Source organism: Ranitomeya imitator, chromosome 1 (assembly GCF_032444005.1).
Source record: "Ranitomeya imitator isolate aRanImi1 chromosome 1, aRanImi1.pri, whole genome shotgun sequence".
Classification (NCBI taxonomy): Eukaryota; Metazoa; Chordata; class Amphibia; order Anura; family Dendrobatidae; genus Ranitomeya; species Ranitomeya imitator.
This window is the reverse complement of record NC_091282.1, coordinates 484,756,676-484,779,732: the sequence shown is the minus strand read 5'-3', so window position 1 is coordinate 484,779,732 and position 23,057 is coordinate 484,756,676.

Genomic DNA, 23,057 nt, shown 5'->3' with positions numbered 1-23,057 from the left:
TAGGAAGGAAGGCTGCGGGTTAGAACCAGGGCACGTCCGAGGGTGAGTATATACCTATTAGGAATATACTCACCCTCGGACGCGCCCTCGGACGCTTCCTTCCTAAGAATTAGCGCCTGAAGGACCTTAGATGACGTCGCGGCTTGTGATTGGTCGCGTGACTGCCCATGTGACCGCTCAAGCGACCAATCACAAGCCCCGATGTCATCGAAGGCCCTTCAGGCGCTCATTCTTAGGAAGGAAGGCTGCCGGTGAGAACCAGGGCGCGTCCGAGGGTGAGTATATCAATATTTTTTTATTTTTATTCTTTATTTTACACTTAAATATGAATTCCGATACCGATTCCTGATATCTTAAACATATCGGAACTCGGTATCGGAATTCCTATTCCAGATCAGAAGATCTCCGACCTCATGGCCGACCCCACACAGGGGTCGGGTCGGGTTTCATGAAACCCGACTTTGCCAAAAGTCAGCAACTTCTGAATCTGGCCGACCTGTTTCGCTCAACCCTATAGACAGGTACACTTAAACAAAATTAACAGTTATACGCGCGCAAAATGCAACGTGGTTAGCTCTTCTATGCATAAATCAATAAAATTACTGTATTGTGCAAGGAATTTAATAATTGCCTACTCGGAGCAGTTTTTGCAGTGTTTCTTACAGAAGATGCCTTTTCTCCTAACTAACTGGACCTCTATAAGACTATTTATAAATTTGCATATATAATCAGATCAAAGATGGTATCGGAACATCATGAAACTGAAGTAAGGGTCCTTGCTGGGCTGAGACCTGAATAATCAGAAATGCCATCTGAAAGCTCTTAGGGAATGCTCATCTCTCCAAAGCAGGGCTTACCTAAGTCCCTAAGAGATAGAAACACTGTCTTGAAACTCTTAGGAAATGTCCTCACCGAGTCTGCTCATGTCAAGTTGAACAACATGTCTTAGAGTCACCAACAACAGATCCAGAGTTGCACCGCCCAATCCAGATTTTCTCCAAGGATCCACAGCTTCACTGCTACCCGGACTTTCCTTCGACTCCACCTAACTGCATACCTACCACCAAAAACCTCTGTGCTCCAACACTGGTCTCTCACCACTGCCCTCTACTGGCCAGATAATATATTACATTATAAAACTCCAAGAATACAGTAAACTGTAATTAACCCTGTCATTCCACCCCACGAACATTTTGACATCTCTGAAAAACAGCGCCAACCGAGATCTGGCCCCACTCACACTCATTTTGGAAATAACTATGTGAAGCAATGCCTGCTGTGGGATGTTCTGACTTACGCAAGCCAGCAAGGTCCAAGGGTTCTATAGGGCCTTCAGCTTCTCTCTCCCTCTGAGCAGCTCTGGTTCAGGTGCTACAGTTGTACTGTCTGTTATGCTCGGTGTTAGAGTTGAGCGACCTTGACCTTTTTAGAGTCGAGCCGGGTTTCGCGAAACCCGACTATCTCAAAAGTCGGGTCGAGTGAAATCGGCCGATTATGGCGAAAAGTCGGGATCGACCGAAACACGAAACCCAATGCAAGTCAATGGGGCAGCATAGTCGGCAGTGAGTGGGGGCCAGGAAAACACCTAGAGTGCCCATTTTAATGTCAAAACCATCCATTCTTCTTAATGAAGCTTGTCAAGCGTAATTTACCTTATAATAATTGGAAGGCATTTGAAATTGGGGGTCATTTGGCTAAAGTTGTGTGGGGTAGGGCTGGTTCAAGTAATTAGTGGGCCCAGGAAATCTGGACCACGTCACGGCAGTGGAGCAGGGAGATGTAAGTATTTCAACTTTGCAAGTGCTGTGAACCTGAGCAAGCAGGGGGGGCCCACTTGTTGGCATTGGCACTGGCACAGGGCCCCTCAAAGTACAGCGGTGTGTTTGCACGGCGGGGGCGCCTCCCACCGGCAGCAACACTTTTGCGTACTATGAGAGGCCCTGTGCCAGTGACGTCGCCAACTAGTATTCCTCCCCCCACCTGATGAAGGAACCTGCACTTTCATCTGCACCTTCCTCTTTGTCCCCGTGTAAGGTGGTATGGTATGCGGGAAGAGCAACCTGACTTTCAGCAGGGTCACAATGTTGTTGTGTAGCATGCACGGGGAATGTTGCGTTATGGGTCAATGTACCAGCAGACTCATCTATCACTGGCTGGGCAATGGGCACGATGAAGTGGAAACACAGATATAGGCCCAAAGAATTAAGTGGGCTAAATGCAGTTCAAAATTGGTAACACAGGAATAACCAGGGGGCATTGCAGTGGAGGACAACTGGAATGAGAGGCTGACACAGAGAGTAGGGCCAAATCAGTAAGTAGTTGAAATGCAGTTCAAAATTGGCAACCGTAGTAAACAGGCGGCACAGCTTTGTTCAGTGGAGGAGAACAGCAAGGAGTGGCAGACACCGATAGTAGGCCCCAACCCAACTAGTAGGCCAAATGCAGTCTAACATTAACAACTACTTAACGAGAGCCTGAAAATGGAATTTCAGGACAGGAAACCAGGAGAACAGCAAGGAGTGGCAGACACCGATAGTAGGCCCCAAACCAACTAGTACGCCAAATGCAGTTGTTCCATTTAACCACAATTTAATGAGAGCCTGAAGATAGAAGCTCAGGAAAGGCAACCTGGGGAACACCTTGGAGTGTAACACACCATCTCTCTCCACCCCATACCCATTTTGTAGGCCTAATGCAGTGTACTTTTCTACAACTACTAAACGAGAGTCGGAAGACCGAAGCAATGGCAAGGAAACCTGGGGAACACCTTGGAGTGTAACACACCATCTCTCTCCACCCCATACCCAATTTGTAGGCCTAATGCAGTGTAGTTTCCAAGAACTACTAAACGAGAGCCGGAAGATCGAAGCTCAGGAAAGGCAACCTGGGGAACACCTTGGAGTGTAACACACCCTCTCTCTACACCCCATACCCAATTTGAATGCCTAATGCAGTATAGTTTCCAAGAACTACTAAACGAGAGCCGGAAGATCGAAGCTCAGGAAAGGCAACCTGGGGAACACCTTGGAGTGTAACACACCCTCTCTCTACACCCCATACCGAATTTGTAGGCCTAATGCAGCGTAGTTTCCGACAACTACTAAACGAGAGCATGAAGATCGAAGCTCAGGAAAGGCAACCTGGGGAACACCTTGGAGTGTAACACACCCTCTCTCTACACCCCATTCCCAATTTGAAGGCCTAATGCAGCGTAGTTTCCAACAACTACTAAACGAGAGCCGGAAGATCGAAGCTCAGGAAAGGCAACCTGGGGAACACCTTGGAGTGTAACAAACCCTCTCTCTACACCCCATACCCAATTTGTAGGCCTAATGCAGCGTAGTTTCCGACAACTACTAAACGAGAGCATGAAGATCGAAGCTCAGGAAAGGCAACCTGGGGAACACCTTGGAGTGTAACACACCCTCTCTCTACACCCCATACCCAATTTGAAGGCCTAATGCAGCGTAGTTTCCAACAACTACTAAACGAGAGCCGGAAGATCGAAGCTCAGGAAAGGCAACCTGGGGAACACCTTGGAGTGTAACAAACCCTCTCTGTACACCCCATACCCTATTTCTAGGCCTAATGCAGTGTAGTTTCCAAGAACTACTAAATGAGAGCCGGAAGATCGAAGCTCAGGAAAGGCAACCTGGGGAACACCTTGGAGTGTGACACATCGTCTCTCTACACCACGGAAGGGCTGATTCTTAGGAAGGAAGGCTGTTGGAAATAAGCATTGCGCGTCCGAGGGTGATTATATTCTTATTAGGTATATACTCACGCTTGGACGCGCCCTGCTTCTTTATTTGGAATGAATGTTTATTTGCAATGTGGTGTTGACTTTCTCTATTATTTTGGTAATTAATGATTTTATTATTTTCATTGTTTTGCATCTTCTCGGCAATAATATAAAGAAGACGCGACAGGACAACACTCGGTGGATGCCATATCTGTGTTTTCAATTTAAAAAAACTTTCAGTTAACTACTTGCAGGAGAAAGTAATTGTAGCTGGTGGCCATTTTTAGTACTGTACCAGATTTTAGTTGTGTGTTTGTTTTTAATGTTAAAATGTCTGCATTTGATATCTCACCAGTATTTTCTTTTTTATAAGCAAAATACTTTTTTTTTTATTTTATGATGTTGGTTCAAGGGGTACACGGGCAGCAGTAGACAGGTCAGTGGAGGCCTAGTGGAAGGAGGGACCGCAGACAGGCTTCGAAGCCCTAACATAATAAATTGGGCTGCCTGTAGGCAGTTTAAAATTGGTTCCAGGGGAACACGGGCAGCAGTAGACAGGTCAGTGGAGGCCTAGTGGAAGGAGGGACCGCAGACAGGCTTCGAAGCCCTAACATAATAAATTGGGCTGCCTGTAGGCAATTTAAAATTGGTTCCAGGGGAACACGGGCAGCAGTAGACAGGTAAGTGGAGGCCTAGTGGAAGGAGGGACCGCAGACAGGCTTCGAAGGCCTAACATAATAAAATGGGCTGGCTGTAGGCAATTTAAAATTGGTTCCAGGGGAACACGGGCAGCAGTAGACAGGTCAGTGGAGGCCTAGTGGAAGGAGGGACCGCAGACAGGCTTCGAAGGCCTAACATAATAAAATGGGCTGGCTGTAGGCAATTTAAAATTGGTTCCAGGGGAACACGGGCAGCAGTAGACAGGTAAGTGGAGGCCTAGTGGAAGGAGGGACCGCAGACAGGCTTCGAAGGGCTAACATAATAAATTGGGCTGCCTGTAGGCAATTTAAAATTGGTTCCAGGGGAACACGGGCAGCAGTAGACAGGTCAGTGGAGGCCTAGTGGAAGGAGGGACCGCAGACAGGCTTCGAAGGCCTAACGTAATAAAATGGGCTGGCTGTAGGCAATTTACAATTGGTTCCATGGGAACACGGGCAGCAGTAGACAGGTCAGTGGAGGCCTAGTGGAAGGAGTGACGGCAGACAGGCATCAAAGGCCTAACATCATAACATTGGGCTGTTGGCAATTTAAAATTGGTTCCAGGGGTACACGGGCAACAGTGGTCTGGTCAGTGGAAGTCTAGTGGAAGGAGTGACGGCAGACAGGCATCAAAGGCCTAACATAATAACATTTGGCTGTTGGCAATTTAAAATTGGTTCCAGGGGTACACGGGCAACAGTGGTCTGGTCAGTGGAAGTCTAGTGGAAGGAGTGACGGCAGACAGGCTAAGAAGGCCTAACATAACAAAATTGGGCTGGCTGTAGGCAAGTTTAAATTGGTTCCAGGGGAACACGGCCAGCAGTGGCCTGGTCAGTGTAGTAGTTGTAGAAAGAACGGACCGCAGACAGGCTTCGAAGGCCTAACATAACAAAAATGTCAAAACAATGGTATTGTCAGTGCCAGGCATTGAAGGATGTCAGCGCATAGACTAAACATTGGTGAAGCTGTGAGAGATAATTTTGCTAGTGGTAGAGCACTGTTTGAGCTGGGGGGGGAACTGTCTTGTGGCCGGCGGTACAGGCCCAGGGCCCCTCATATTACAATGGTGTGTCTGACGTTGGGTGCGCACCACCACCGCCAGAGACACTTTATTGTACTATGAGGGACCCAGTGGCAGTGCCGTCGACCAAAAGCGGGCACACCCACCTCTTCAGACAAACAGCACTCTCACGGGTGCTGGCGCAAAGTGGCGATACCACGGCCCCGTGTGGGGAGTTTGGCCATTTTGTTAGGAGTAAACATGTCGTATGCTGGACATCAGGTGCAGAAAATTACGAGATTGGAAAAGTCATTCAGAAGAGTCCACAGGCAAGACCTTTTCATAGGAAAGTTAGGTGTCAGCCGGGCAAGGTGGGGCAAAAGATTTCGAAATCCAGTTGTGGTTCATTTTAATGAAGGTTAGATCATCTACATTTTGGGTAGCCAGACGAGTCCTTTTTTCAGTTAGTATTGAACCTGCAGCACTGAATACTCTTTCTGATAGGACACTAGCTGCCGGGCAAGCAAGCTCCTGCAATGCATATTCTGCCAATTCTGGCCAGGTGTCTAATTTGGATGCCCAGTAATCAAATGGGAATGACGGTTGAGGGAGAACGTCGATAAGGGATGAAAAATAGTTTGTAACCATACTGGACAAATGTTGTCTCCTGTCACTTTGAATTGATGCTGCAGTACCTGTCCTGTCTGCGGTCATAGCAAAATCACTCCACAACCTGGTCAGAAAACCCCTCTGGCCAACGCCACTTCTGATTTCTGCCCCTCTAACACCTCTGGTCTGCTGGTCCCTGGAGCTCGTGTGAGAACGATCATGGGCGCTGTGTGCAGGGAATGCCAGAAGCAAACGGTCAACAAGAGTTGATTGTTTTGTTGCTAATATTAGTTCCAAGTTCTCATGTGGCATAATATTTTGCAATTTGCCTTTATAGCGAGGATCAAGGAGGCAGGCCAACCAGTAATCGTCATCGTTCATCATTTTTGTAATGCGTGTGTCCCTTTTGAGGATACGCAAGGCATAATCCGCCATGTGGGCCAAAGTTCCAGTTGTCAAATCTGCGGTTGTGCTTGGTTGAGGGGCAGTTGCAGGCAAATCTACGTCACTTGTGTCCCTCAAAAAACCAGAACCCGCCCTTGCCACGCCACCAATTTCCAATGACCCCGGGAAAGCTTCCTCATTAAAAATATACTCATCCCCATCATCCTCCTCATCCTCCACCTCCTCTTCGCCCGCTACCTCGTCCTGTACACTGCCCTGACCAGATAATGGCTGACTGTCATCAAGGCTTTCCTCTTCCTCTGGTGCAGACGCCTGATCCTTTATGTGCGTCAAACTTTGCATCAGCAGACACATTAGGGGGATGCTCATGCTAATTATGGCGTTGTCTGCACTAACCAGCCGTGTGCATTCCTCAAAACACTGAAGGACTTGACACATGTCTTTAATCTTCGACCACTGCACACCTGACAATTCCATGTCTGCCATCCTACTGCCTGCCCGTGTATGTGTATCCTCCCACAAAAACATAACAGCCCGCCTCTGTTCGCACAGTCTCTGAAGCATGCGCAGTGTTGAGTTCCACCTTGTAACAACGTCTATGATTAGGCGATGCTGGGGAAGGTTCAAAGAACGCTGATAGGTCTGCATACGGCTGGAGTGTACAGGCGAACGGCGGATATGTGCGCAAAGTCCACGCACTTTGAGGAGCAGGTCGGATAACCCCGGATAACTTTTCAGGAAGCACTGCACCACCAGGTTTAAGGTGTGAGCCAGGCAAGGAATGTGTTTCAGTTGGGAAAGGGAGATGGCAGCCATGAAATTCCTTCCGTTATCACTCACTACCTTGCCTGCCTCAAGATCTACAGTGCCCAGCCACGACTGCGTTTCTTGCTGCAAGAACTCGGACAGAACTTCCGCGGTGTGTCTGTTGTCGCCCAAACACTTCATAGCCAATACAGCCTGCTGACGTTTGCCAGTAGCTGCCCCATAATGGGAGACCTGGTGTGCAACAGTGGCAGCTGCGGATGGAGTGGTTGTGCGACTGCGGTCTGTGGACGAGCTCTCGCTTCTGCAGGAGGACGAGGAGGAGGAGGAGGAGGAGGGGGTGCGAACGGCTACAGCCAACTGTTTCCTAGACCGTGGGCTAGGCAGAACTGTCCCAAACTTGCTGTCCCCTGTGGACCCTGAATCCACCACATTTACCCAGTGTGCCGTGATGGACACGTAACGTCCCTGGCCATGCCTACTGGTCCATGCATCTATTGTCAGGTGCACCTTTGTGCTCACAGATTGCCTGAGTGGATGGACGATGCGCTCTTTAACATGCTGGTGGAGGGCTGGGATGGCTTTTCTGGAAAAAAAGTGTCGACTGGGTAGCTCGTAGCGTGGTACAGCGTAGTCCATCAGGTCTTTGAAAGCTTCGCTTTCAACTAACCGGTAGGGCATCATCTCTAACGAGATTAGTCTAGCTATGTGGGCGTTCAAACCCTGTGTACGCGGATGCGAGGCTAAGTACTTCCTTTTTCTAACCATAGTCTCATGTAGGGTGAGCTGGACTGGAGAGCTGGAGATCGTGGAACTAGCGGGGGTGCCGGTGGACATGGCAGACTGAGAGACGGTGGGAGATGGTATTGTTGCCGCCGGTGCCCTAGATGCAGTGTTTCCTACTACGAAACTGGAGATTCCCTGACCCTGACTGCTTTGGCCTGGCAAAGAAACCTGCACAGATACTGCAGGTGGTGCAGAAAATGGTGGCCCTACACTGCCGGAAGGGATGTTGCGTTGATGAGTAGCTTCATTGGCCGAGGGTGCTACAACCTTAAGGGACGTTTGGTAGTTAGTCCAAGCTTGCAAATGCATGGTGGTTAAATGTCTATGCATGCAACTTGTATTGAGACTTTTCAGATTCTGCCCTCTGCTTAAGGTAGTTGAACATTTTTGACAGATTACTTTGTGCTGATCAATTGGATGTTGTTTAAAAAAAATGCCAGACTGCACTCTTTCTAGCATCGGATACCTTTTCAGGCATTGCAGACTGAGCTTTAACCGGATGGCCACGCTGTCCTCCAACAGGTTTTGACTTTGCCACGCGTTTTGGCCAAGATACGGGCCCGGCAGATGGAACCTGTTGCGATGTTGATGCCTGCTGCGGCCCCTCCTCCTCCGCTTCAGAACTGCTGCCGCCTGCACCCTGTTCCCCCAATGGCTGCCAATCGGGGTCAAGAACTGGGTCATCTATTACCTCTTCTTGTAGCTCGTGTGCAACTTCGTCTGTGTCACCGTGTCGGTCGGTGGTATAGCGTTCGTGATGGGGCAACATTGTCTCATCAGGGTCTGATTCTTGATCAGCACCCTGCGAGGGCAATGTTGTGGTCTGAGTCAAAGGACCAGCATAGTAGTCTGGCTGTGGCTGTGCATCAGTGCACTCCATGTCAGATTCAACTTGTAATGGGCATGGACTGTTAACTGCTTCACTTTCTAAGCCAGGGACGGTATGTGTAAAGAGCTCCATGGAGTAACCCGTTGTGTCGCCTGCTGCATTCTTCTCTGTTGTTGTTTTTGCTGAAGAGGACAAGGAAGCGACTTGTCCCTGACCGTGAACATCCACTAACGACGCGCTGCTTTTACTTTTACCAGTTTCACGAGAGGAGGCAAAAGAGCTAGAGGCTGAGTCAGCAAGATAAGCCAAAACTTGCTCTTGCTGCTCCGGCTTTAAAAGCGGTTTTCCTACTCCCAGAAAAGGGAGCGTTCGAGGCCTTGTGTAGCCAGACGACGAACCTGGCTCCACAGTTCCAGACTTAGGTGCAATATTTTTTTTCCCACGACCACCTGATGCTCCACCACTACCACTACCCTCATTACCAGCTGACAATGAACGCCCCCGGCCACGACCTCTTCCACCAGACTTCCTCATTGTTTTAAAAACGTTACCAAACGAACGGTATTTGTTGCTGTCACACAACTTACACGGTGAGCTATAACTTCAGTATGATTTAGCTACCCCTTTACAGGTGGGTGAGACCACAACGAAAATCAGCCACAATGTTACACACTCTGTTGTTGTTGGCAACAAATGAGATGGCACACACGCAGGACTGTCACTGATGCGCAAATGTAAATATTTATCTCCCACTGATTTGTGTTTGTTTTTTTTAAAAGGGAGACTTCAGAAAAAAAAAAAATTAAAAAAAAATTATTTTTTACAGAAGAATTTATAAAACAAATAAAATGAAATGATTGTTTCAGGGAGAATTTAGGAAAAAAAAAAAAAAAAAGGCTTTGTAGGGCCCACTGAGTGAGAGAGGACGCACACAGGAGTCAGGAGTGGCACACAAGCCCAGAGGCCAATATTAATCTCCCACCGATTGATTTAGTTATTTTTTTTGGTAGATTTTGGAACCCAAATCAAGCAAAAAAAATAATAGGCTTTCTATGGCCCACAATTGGGGAGAGAGAGAGAGATGGCACACCCAGGAGTCAAGAGTGGCACACAAGCAGAAGGGGCAATATGAATCTCCCACAGATTTTTTTTTTTTTTTTCAGGGAGACTTGAGAGAAAAAAAAATACAAAAAAAATGATTTTTTTCAGGAATAATTTAGAAACCAAAGAAAATAAAATGATTGTTTCAGGGAGAATTTAGAAAACAAATAAAACAAAAAATAGGCTTTCTAGGGCCCACTGAGTGACAGATGACGCACACAGGAGTCAGGAGTGGCACACAAGCCCAGAGGCCAATATTAATCTCCCACTGATTGATTTAGTTATTTTTTTTGGTAGATTTTGGAACCCAAATCAAGCAAAAAAAAAAATAGGCTTTCTATGGCCCACAATTGGGAAGAGAGAGAGAGATGGCACACCCAGGAGTCAAGACTGGCACACAAGCAGAAGGGGCAATATGAATCTCCCACAGATTTTTTTTTTTTTTTTCAGGGAGACTTTAGAGAAAAAAAAATACAAAAAAAATGATTTTTTTCAGGAATAATTTAGAAACCAAAGAAAATAAAATGATTGTTTCAGGGAGAATTTAGAAAACAAATAAAACAAAAAATAGGCTTTCTAGGGCCCACTGAGTGACAGATGACGCACACAGGAGTCAGGAGTGGCACACAAGCCCAGAGGCCAATATTAATCTCCCACTGATTGATTTAGTTATTTTTTTTGGTAGATTTTGGAACCCAAATCAAGCAAAAAAAATAATAGGCTTTCTATGGCCCACAATTGGGGAGAGAGAGAGAGATGGCACACCCAGGAGTCAAGACTGGCACGCAAGCAGAAGGGGCAATATGAATCTCCCACAGATTTTTTTTTTTTTTTTTTTTCAGGGAGACTTGAGAGAAAAAAAAATACAAAAAAATGATTTTTTTCAGGAATAATTTAGAAACCAAAGAAAATAAAATGATTGTTTCAGGGAGAATTTAGAAAACAAATAAAACAAAAAATAGGCTTTCTAGGGCCCACTGAGTGACAGATGACGCACACAGGAGTCAGGAGTGGCACACAAGCCCAGAGGCCAATATTAATCTCCCACTGATTGATTTAGTGATTTTTTTTGGTAGATTTTGGAACCCAAATCAAGCAAAAAAAATAATAGGCTTTCTATGGCCCACAATTGGGGAGAGAGAGAGAGATGGCACACCCAGGAGTCAAGACTGGCACACAAGCAGAAGGGGCAATATGAATCTCCCACAGATTTTTATTTATTTTTTTTTTCAGGGAGACTTTAGAGAAAAAAAAAATACAAAAAAAATTATTTTTTTCAGGAATAATTTAGAAACCAAAGAAAATAAAATGATTTTTTCAGGGAGAATTTAGAAAACAAATAAAACAAAAAATAGGCTTTCTAGGGCCCACTGAGTGACAGATGACGCACACAAGAGTCAGGAGTGGCACACAAGCCCAGAGGCCAATATTAATCTCCCACTGATTGATTTAGTGATTATTTTTGGTAGATTTTGGAACCCAAATCAAGCAAAAAAATTAATAGGCTTTCTATGGCCCACAATTGGGGAGAGAGAGAGAGATGGCACACCCAGGAGTCAAGACTGGCACACAAGCAGAAGGGGCAATATGAATCTCCCACAGATTTTTTTTTTTTTTTTTCAGGGAGACTTTAGAGAAAAAAAAATACAAAAAAAATGATTTTTTTCAGGAATAATTTAGAAACCAAAGAAAATAAAATGATTGTTTCAGGGAGAATTTAGAAAACAAATAAAACAAAAAATAGGCTTTCTAGGGCCCACTGAGTGACAGATGACGCTCACAGGAGTCAGGAGTGGCACACAAGCCCAGAGGCCAATATTAATCTCCCACTGATTGATTTAGTGATTTTTTTTGGTAGATTTTGGAACCCAAATCAAGCAAAAAAATTAATAGGCTTTCTATGGCCCACTATTTGTGAGAGAGATGGCACGCTCAGGACTGGCACACAAGCCCAGAGGCCAATATTAATCTACCATTTTTTTTTTTTCCAGGGAAAATTTATAAACCCAATAAAAAAAAAAATAATAAATAGGCTTTCTATGGCCCACTATCTGAGAGAGAGAGATGGCACGCTTAGGACTGGCACACAAGCCCAAAGGCCAATATTAATCTCCCACTGATTGATTGATTGATTTTTTCAGGTAGAATTATGAACCCAAATCAACCAAAAAAATAAATAGGCTTTCTATGGCCCACTATTTGTGAGAGAGATGGCACGCTCAGGACTGGCACACAAGCCCAGAGGCCAATATTAATCTCCCACTTTTTTTTTTTTTCCAGGGAAAATTTATAAACCCAATAAAATAATAAAAAAATAGGCTTTCTATGGCCCACTATCTGAGAGAGAGAGAGATGGCACGCTTAGGACTGGCACACAAGCCCAAAGGCCAATATTAATGTCCCACTGATTGATTTAATGATTTTTTCAGGTAGAATTTAGAACCCAAATCAAGCAAAAAAATTAATAGGCTTTCTATGGCCCACTGAGTGAGAGATGGCACACACAGGAGTAAGGAGTGGCACACAAGCCCTGAGGCCAATATTTTTCTCCCACTGATTGATTGATTGATTTTTTCAGGTAGAATTATGAACCCAAATCAACCAAAAAAATAAATAGGCTTTCTATGGCCCACTATTTGTGAGAGAGATGGCACGCTCAGGACTGGCACACAAGCCCAGAGGCCAATATTAATCTCCCATTTTTTTTTTTTCCAGGGAAAATTTATAAACCCAATAAAAAAAATAATAATAAATAGGCTTTCTATGGCCCACTATCTGAGAGAGAGAGATGGCACGCTTAGGACTGGCACACAAGCCCAAAGGCCAATATTAATCTCCCACTGATTGATTGATTGATTTTTTCAGGTAGAATTATGAACCCAAATCAACCAAAAAAATAAATAGGCTTTCTATGGCCCACTATTTGTGAGAGAGATGGCACGCTCAGGACTGGCACACAAGCCCAGAGGCCAATATTAATCTCCCACTTTTTTTTTTTTTCCAGGGAAAATTTATAAACCCAATAAAATAATAAAAAAATAGGCTTTCTATGGCCCACTATCTGAGAGAGAGAGAGATGGCACGCTTAGGACTGGCACACAAGCCCAAAGGCCAATATTAATCTCCCACTGATTGATTTATTGATTTTTTCAGGTAGAATTTAGAACCCAAATCAAGCAAAAAAATTAATAGGCTTTCTATGGCCCACTGAGTGAGAGATGGCACACACAGGAGTAAGGAGTGGCACACAAGCCCTGAGGCCAATATTTTTCTCCCACTGATTGATGTTGTGATTTTTTCTGGTAGATTTTGGAACCCAAATCAAGCAAAAAAATAAATAGGCTTTCTATGGCCCACTGAGTGAGAGATGACACAGACAGGGATGGCACTCTAGCAGAAATGTCAATCTTAATCTCCCACAAAAAAAAAAAAAAAAAAAAAAGGAACTGTCCTTCAATTACTATCTCCCTGCAGTAATCTCAGCCAGGTATGGCAGGCAGCAATAAGGAGTGGACTGATGCACAAATTAAATAAAAAGTGTGGACAAACAAACAAGATAGCTGTGCAGAAAGGAAGGAACAAGAGGATTTGTGCTTTGAAAAAAGCAGTTGGTTTGCACAGCGGCGTACACACAGCAATGCAGCTATCAGGGAGCCTTCTAGGGCAGCCCAATGAGCTACAGCGTTGAGGAAAAAAAAAAAAAAGGAGCTTCCACTGTCCCTGCACACCGAAGGTGGTGTTGGGCAGTGGAAATCGCTACAGCACAAGCGGTTTTGTGGTTAATGGACCCTGCCTAACGCTATCCCTGCTTCTGACGAAGCGGCAGCAACCTCTCCCTAAGCTCAGATCAGCAGCAGTAAGATGGCGGTTGGCGGGAACGCCCCTTTATAGCCCCTGTGACGCCGCGGACAGCAAGCCAATCACTGCAATGCCCTTCTCTAAGATGGTGGGGACCAGGACCTATGTCATCACGCTGCCCACACTCTGCGTTTACCTTCATTGGCTGAGAAATGGCGCTTTTCGCGTCATTGAAACGCGACTTTGGCGCGAAAGTCGCGTACCGCATGGCCGACCACGCACAGGGGTCGGATCGGGTTTCATGAAACTCGACTTCGCCAAAAGTCGGCGACTTTTGAAAATGTTCGACCCGTTTCGCTCAACCCTACTCGGTGTGACTGGTACAGTCCACCATTGATCATCATCATAATCTTCCTCTAGGGGTGTGTTGTTCCTGATGGACTCAGGCCCAGGTAGTCTTGGGGTTTCAATGGAATGATAGAGGTGAAGCATGTTCCGATGTAGTCAGCGTAGTGGACCAGATCCTTCTTCTTGCTTCACATCGCTCACTGGTCTATTCTGAATTACATGCTTCCACACCTTGCATGGTTCCGACTCCCAGCGAACATCCAACTTTCCTTTGGCAGTCTTTACATGGACCAGCACTCTGTCCCCAGGTGTGAACAGTTCAATTTGGATTGAACTACAGCCTGAGGGTAACAGATTTTGTCTCCTACTAACTGGTGAATAGTTTTCAGTCTCATTTGGTGCTAATGCACCCATAGTCTAAAGTGCAGTGTTTTTCTTCAGTTGAGGTACTCAAGTTATGTTCAGACACTTCTCTTCCCAACTGTCCGAATAGTAACATATAGGGAGTGTAACCAGTAGTGCTACGCACTCAGTTATTCTAGGCCCAGAGCAGTTCAGGCAAATAATCCGGCCATCGCAATTGCTTGTCTCTCTCCGAGGTTTGAAGCATCTGCAGCAGTGTTCGATTAAATCGTTCACATGCACCATTTCTCTGTGGTGATACGGTGTTACTCAGGACCTCTGAATCCCATAGACCTCTTACAGCTTTTCCACAACTTTTCCTTGAAAGCATGTTTCCTAGTCAGAGTGAATAATCCTCAGACATCTGTATACCTGGAGCAGTAGCGTAGCTACCAGGGGGGCAGAGGGGGCGGACGCCCCGGGCCCAGTGCTCTGAGGGGGCCCACCCAGAGCTACGCTACTGTTCGGGCTGGCATAAGGGGCCCCTGCCTCCGGTCAATGTTTATCTTTAGTTTCCCCTGCGTTTGTACTGTGTATGTAGCTAAAGTAACATGCACGGTACAAACGCTCACAGGGAGTCAGCAGAGAGAAGGAAGAGAAGGCCTCCAATCAGAGTGCAGGGAGTGAGTCATGTGATCGCTCTTCTGCAGTCTGTGGAGGATAGGGGGAAGGGAGGTCACTCACCACTCACCCAAACCTGGTTGAGCGCGCTCTGCTTCAAAGCTCCTGTGCTGCAGAGAAGTGATCAGCTCCAGCAGCAGCCGCCGGGGACGAAGGGGGACCCCGCCTCTGCCTGTGACCTGAGCTCACTGCCTACACATGATGTCTGCATCTGACTGGCAGGAGCCGGAGGAGCAGCCCCCAGCACCAAAGGACACTCTCCACACAGCATGATGAGTATCTTGGCACATGTCATTTGCTTTTTGATATGTCTGATCTGTTGCCTTGAATACACACATACAGGCACGGTATATAAAGCAATGAAGGTTCTTAAACTTGTAGGTCTTGTTTATCCTGCAATCTGGACAGACACTGAAAACTGGCATGTGATCGATAAGTGTCTTGGCACATAATTTATTTACTGCTGATTAGCTTATGAGAAGGAGAATGATTATTTTCTTAGGGTATGTGTCCACGTGCAGTAAACACTGCGTGTTTGACGCTGCGCAGAGCCGCAGCGTCAAACCCGCAGCGTCCAGATGTTACAGCATAGTGGAGGGGATTTTATCAAATCCCGTCTCCACTATGCGTGGTAACACGCATCCGGCGGCCCTGCGATTCCAGACATGCTGCACGTCTTTTAAGATCGCAGCATGTCCGTGTACCTTGCTGCGCCGCCACAAGGTAAAACACAGGGCCCTATGTGTGGGGTGCGATGATGCCGGATGTGTGCAATGAACACAGCCAGCATAATCGCGTCACAGAAGAGGGCGGAGTTGGTTTTGCCACCCCGTCCAAACCACCGGCCATCCTGAAGGTGGACACGTACCCTTAAGTTTGCTAGCGGCTGGAATCTTGCAGGACGGCTTTTACATGTGGAAGCCAGCATCTGTACACCCTCACATAGTGTTCTTGAATGCTCTCTATGTCCCCAATCCTCTATGCAAGGCACAAAAAAGAGCTGTTATTATACTCACAGATGGCGCAGTCCAGGCGTCACTAGTCTTGATCCGACACCGACCCTCTTCTTGTGATCGCTGTCCGTGGAACATGCGTCCTAGATCATGCATTCAGTGTCCTCTATCGCACTCCCGTGCAGGCGCACTTCTCTTTGCCCTGCTGAAGTCAGAGCACAGTATTGTAGTGCGCATGCGCCGGCTTTATTTCCAGGTCATCAGTGCCCTTTGGCCTTTCCCAGCACATATGCACTACAGTATTTGACTCTGCTTTCAGCAGCCCAGAGAGAAGTGCGCCTGCACAGGAGCGCGATGGGTGACACTGTGTGGATGACGTAGGATGTGTCATCCAGATGAAGCCGTAATGGAGGATGGCGATCTTAAGTCAAGACCAGCTATGCCTTGGTGAGCGCCCTTGGTGAGTATAATGAGAGGTCATTTTTATGCCTTGCGGAGGGTATTGGGGACACATTTACAGCCTTCCTTATAGAGGCTGCCTATGGGAGCTGCATTATACTATATGGGGAATGTATTATACCATATTGAGGACTATCTGGTGTATTTTGCTATATGGATGCTATCTAGAGGGCCATCATTCAGTGTGGAGATTACAGTGACGGGGCCATAATACAGTGTTGGAGCCAGTTTGGGAGATATTAAGGGGTTAGTATATACAGTGAGGGGGCATCATACTGTGCATAGGGGAGCTGTACAGGGGGGAGACTCGGGACTTTATTAAATGTAAAGTGGGCACTTATTCTTATAAGGGAACTCAATTTACTGTGACTATCAAAGGGTTACACACAGAGGGCATTATTACTTTGTAGGGGACAAAATGTGGGCACTGTTTTCTAGGGCACTTGCACCCGTCATTACTATATTATAGAGGGGTGCTTTAGAATTTAGAGGGTACAGAGAACCACACAGCAGTAATAGGGACACATACAGCAGCAGCGACTCAGTATTGGGGTATCAGGGGCAGTAATAGGGACACATACGGCAGCAGTGGCTCAGTATTGGGGTATCAGGTGCAGTAATAAGGACACATACGGCAGCAGCGGCTCAGTATTGGGGTATCAGGTGCAGTAATAGGGACACATATGGCAGCAGAGGCTCAGTATTGGGGTATCAGGTGCAGTAATAAGGACACATACGGCATCAGCGGCTCAGTATTGGGGTATCAGGGGCAGTAATAGGGACACATACGGCAGCAGCGGCTCAGTATTGGGGTATCAGGAGCAGTAATAGGGACACATACGGCAGCATTGGGTCAGTATTGGGATATCAGGTGCAGTAATAGGGACACATACGGCAGCAGTGGCTCAGTATTGGGGTATCAGGTGCAGTAATAAGGACACATACCCCAATACTGAGCCGCTGATGCCGTATGTGTCCTTATTACTGCACCTGATACCCCAATACTGAGCCACTGCTGCCGTATGTGTCCCTATTACTGCACCTGATACCCCAATACTGAGCCGCTGATGCCGTATCAGGGGCAGTAATAGGGACACATACGGCAGCAGTGGCTCAGTATTGGGGTATCAGGTGCAGTAATAAGGACACATACGGCAGCATTGGGTCAGTATTGGGATATCAGGTGCAGTAATAGGGACACATACGGCAGCAGTGGCTCAGTATTGGGGTATCAGGTGCAGTAATAAGGACACATACGGCATCAGCGGCTCAGTATTGGGGTATCAGGGGCAGTAATAGGGACACATACGGCAGCAGTGGCTCAGTATTGGGGTATCAGGTGCAGTAATAAGGACACATACGGCATCAGCGGCTCAGTATTGGGGTATCAGGGGCAGTAATAGGGACACATACGGCAGCAGTGGCTCAGTATTGGGGTATCAGGTGCAGTAATAGGGACACATACGGCAGCATTGGGTCAGTATTGAGGTATCAGGTGGAGTAATAGGGACACATACGGCAGCAGTGGGTCAGTATTGGGGTATCAGGTGCAGTAATAGGGACACATACGGCAGCATTGGGTCAGTATTGAGGTATCAGGTGCAGTAATAAGGACACATACGGCAGCAGCGGCTCAGTATTGGGGTATCAGGTGCAGTAATGGGGACACATACGGTAGCAGCGGCTCAGTATTGGGGTATCAGGTGCAGTAATGAGGACACATATGGCATCAGTGGCTCAGTATTGGGGTACCAGGGGCAGTAATAGGGACACATACGGCAGCAGTGGCTCAGTATTGGGGTATCAGGTGCAGTAATAAGGACACATACGGCAGCATTGGGTCAGTATTGAGGTATCAGGTGGAGTAATAGGGACACATACGGCATCAGCGGCTCAGTATTGGGGTATCAGGGGCAGTAATAGGGACACATATGGCAGCAGTGGCTCAGTATTGGGGTATCAGGTGCAGTAATAAGGACACATACGGCAGCATTGGGTCAGTATTGCGGTATCAGGTGGAGCAATAGGGACACATACGGCAGCAGTGGGCCAGTATTGGGGTATCAGGTGCAGTAATAGGGACACATACGGCAGCAGTGGGTCAGTATTGGGGTATCAGGTGCAGTAATAAGGACACATACGGCAGCATTGGGTCAGTATTGAGGTATCAGGTGCAGTAATAAGGACACATACGGCAGCAGCGGCTCAGTATTGGGGTATCAGGTGCAGTAATGGGGACACATACGGTAGCAGCGGCTCAGTATTGGGGTATCAGGTGCAGTAATGGGGACACATACGGCAGCAGCGGCTCAATATTGGGGTATCAGGGGCAGTAATAGGGACACATACGGCAGCAGTGGCTCAGTATTGGGATATCAGGTGCAGTAATAAGGACACATACGGCAGCAGCGGCTCAGTATTGGGATATCAGGTGCAGTAATAAGGACACATATGGCAGCAGCGGCTCAGTATTGAGGTATCAGGTGCAGTAATAGGGACACATACGGCAGCAGTGGGTCAGTATTGGGGTATCAGGTGCAGTAATAGGGACACATACGGCAGCAGTGGGTCAGTATTGGGGTATCAGGTGCAGTAATAAGGACACATACGGCAGCATTGGGTCAGTATTGAGGTATCAGGTGCAGTAATAAGGACACATACGGCAGCAGCGGCTCAGTATTGGGGTATCAGGTGCAGTAATGGGGACACATACGGTAGCAGCGGCTCAGTATTGGGGTATCAGGTGCAGTAATGAGGACACATATGGCATCAGCGGCTCAGTATTGGGGTACCAGGGGCAGTGATAGGGACACATATGGCAGCAGTGGCTCAGTATTGGGGTATCAGGTGCAGTAATAAGGACACATACGGCAGCATTGGGTCAGTATTGAGGTATCAGGTGGAGTAATAGGGACACATACGGCATCAGCGGCTCAGTATTGGGGTATCAGGGGCAGTAATAGGGACACATACGGCAGCAGTGGCTCAGTATTGGGGTATCAGGTGCAGTAATAAGGACACATACGGCAGCATTGGGTCAGTATTGAGGTATCAGGTGGAGTAATAGGGACACATACGGCAGCAGTGGGCCAGTATTGGGGTATCAGGTGCAGTAATAGGGACACATACGGCAGCAGTGGGTCAGTATTGGGGTATCAGGTGCAGTAATAAGGACACATACGGCAGCATTGGGTCAGTATTGAGGTATCAGGTGCAGTAATAAGGACACATACGGCAGCAGCGGCTCAGTATTGGGGTATCAGGTGCAGTAATGGGGACACATACGGTAGCAGCGGCTCAGTATTGGGGTATCAGGTGCAGTAATGGGGACACATACGGCAGCAGCGGCTCAATATTGGGGTATCAGGGGCAGTAATAGGGACACATACGGCAGCAGTGGCTCAGTATTGGGATATCAGGTGCAGTAATAAGGACACATACGGCAGCAGCGGCTCAGTATTGGGATATCAGGTGCAGTAATAAGGACACATACGGCAGCAGCGGCTCAGTATTGAGGTATCAGGTGCAGTAATAGGGACACATACGGTAGCAGCGGCTCAGTATTGGGGTATCAGGTGCAGTAATAGGGACACATACGGTAGCAGCGGCTCAGTATTGGGGTATCAGCAGGATGAGGAGTTTGTGTAGGTTGGGAATAGATGGTTATTGGGCTGAAATGTGAGAAGTGAAACGTGTCTTTGTTGTATTCTCTACAGATGAGTTGTAGCTGGAAGAAGTTGTCATGTCGGTCTGGGCCAGATGGAAAAGACGGGAAAAATGAACAATTCTATCAGAAAGAACATCAGAGGTCATTATCTGTAACTGTGCAGTGATCTGTTATATGTTCTGTAGGACTGGTATCTACCACTGACCATATGGCGGTAATATCAATATTGGTCTTTATATAGAGATTATCTTCAGTAACAGTGCTGTCATCTGCTGAGGTTCTCCTCTACTATTAGGGCGCATCACTGAATTGTAATGAAGGTTACCTGGTTAGGGGCCCACTCAGAAGCTTCGCCCCCCTAGACCAAAACCCTAGCTACGCCTCTGACCTGGAGGAAATGTTTACACACAATCCTAGATGCTGTCTCTGCAATTTGGTCGCAGGTCAGTATGGCCACCGCAAACTTTGAAAGTGATCTGTCATTACTAAACAGTACTGTAGCCCTCCTGCACTAGGCCTGACCAGTAGATAATTGATCATCGTGAAGTCCAGGGGTGCAGTTGACTGGATGCCTTGAGTCGGAGCCCTCTACTCCGGTGTCTTCGCAAGCTCTGCATTGCTGGCAGACTTCATTGATGATAGCAGGGGACAGTACACAAATCATTGAATCCATTTGTAAGTTTTTTCTGGACCTTAATGGGCACTTTTTTCATGGCCTTCCTTAGCCACACTCCGAGCTAGGCTGCTAGGAATCTTGATTTGCTACTTCTTTTCTCTCTGACAGAAAATACACTGTCCGGTACATTATGCCATCTTTAGCACGGAGTCTTTCCCATTGATGCAGAATATTCCAGTCATATGGGGACAGTTCAGCACAAGTCATCACTGAAGGGCATTCCCTTTCTAGTAGCCAGTCCTTGAGCATCCAGATTACAGTTTCGTCATCTTGTGTCTGGGCCGATTTGGTTGATGTCCTGCTGAGCAACACCTTCTGGTCTACTGTTACTACATTAGTATTGGCTATAGAGGACATGGGTTCCACTCGACCTAAGTCCGATGTCTCCATCTCTTCTTCTTCATCCACCTCTCTGGAGCAAATGGGACGGATGACTTGAAAAAATGCATCAGCATTAGCTTTCTCACTGCCAGAAAGGTACTTGATGGAGTAATTAAACTCTCTTTCTGGGCCCTCAGCTTCACACTTTGCACATGAACCAATGGATTATTGTCAGTTCGACCAACTCCTGAGACCCAGTATTCGGTGAACTTCTCAGTCATGGCCCAGAAGATTACCAACAACTCCAGCTTAAAGGAACTGTAGTTATCTGGGTTTCATTTGGAGTTTCTCAAAGGCTGACTGCGGTACAATATTACTCGTTCCTGGCCCCTCTGCTTCTGGGTCGCTCCGCTCCCAATCCATGAAGACTTTTGTCCATATAAAGAGTAAATGGACAATCATATTGAGGGCATGCCAACATCAGGCACTGGTCAAGGCTTTTTTCAGCTGATCCAGGGCTCATTGTTGCGAGAGTCCCCAGGCAATGGGACGATTCTTTGGGCCTTTCGCAATCTCCTTCAGTAACTTGTGAAGAGGCTCAGATATCTTATGGAAATTCAAGATGAAATGTCGAAAATATTCTGTTAGTCCCAGGAAGGATCGCAGCTCTTGAAGAGTGCATGGTGGAGGCCTGTTCCTTACAGCTTCCACTTAGCTTCCAGCCTGGCTGACTTCACCCCAAGACATCACATACCCTAAATATTCAATTTCTGACTAAATCAAATTACACTTTCTAGACTTCAACTTCAGACTTTGAGCTTGTAGATGGGTCAGCAATTGTTGTAGTCTTCGTAGATTTTACTAGAAGTTAGGTGCATGAACGATGACGTCTTCCTGATAGATCAAGATGAATTCAAAATTCAGCTCTCCCAAACAGTGCTTCATTAACCACCGAAACATCTCAGGTCCTTTGGGGAGTCCGAAAGGCATTCTATTGAACTCCTACAGGACCATTGGTAAAGTAAAAGCTGTGTAGGGCTTGTCTCTTTCAGCCACCGGGACTTGTCAGTAGCCACTTGCCAGATCTAAGCTGGAGAACTACTTTGTCTGTCGAAACGCCATCAGGGACTCTTCCACTCTAGGCAAATGGTAAGCATCTCATACAGCGATACTCTTCAACTTGCGATAGTCAACACAGAATAGAGGTTAGAGGTTAGGGGCAATTTGTTGATATTGTTCAAGGTTCGGAGGTGTCTCTCCTGTCGTAATCTCGTTTTAAATGCGGATTGTACATATAAAATCATCTTTTCTGCAGAAAGGAGCTGGAAACTCCCATAACAGTCCTTCTATCAGCTTAATTTGTTCGGAGGACAACTGACTGGTGGCAAGTCGTATTGTTTTGAAGATCTTCCTGCCATTCCACTCCGGAGTCAACTGTGTCATCATAGCTTCGGGTACAGTCACAGTCCATGGTGTTAGGGTTGGCGGAACGCACCGAATATATATTTATAAAAAGAAGTTGGTGCGTTCGCAACCCAGGATCCACCGTGCAGGAAAGCACCTGCTGCTAGATATAGCGGTACAATAAAGTAGTATAAACAGACGCTGTTACTTCACAGAGTCTGTTAGCAAAGATAACTCTGTGCCCTGTTGGGCTCACAGAGGAACACAGCTACTTAGTAGAGCAGTTGGTGGTCATGCAGTCGAATGCAAACACGAAACTCCATCGCCGGAGGTGCCATCATTCTAGGGTCTTATTTCAGCTGGGTCCCTGACTGCATACAAACATGACCACACTGGCGCTGAGCTCAAACATAAATTGATACTAGCGCATGGCCGTGTGGTCATGCGCACCTCTTATGGCTGCAGCAAGTAC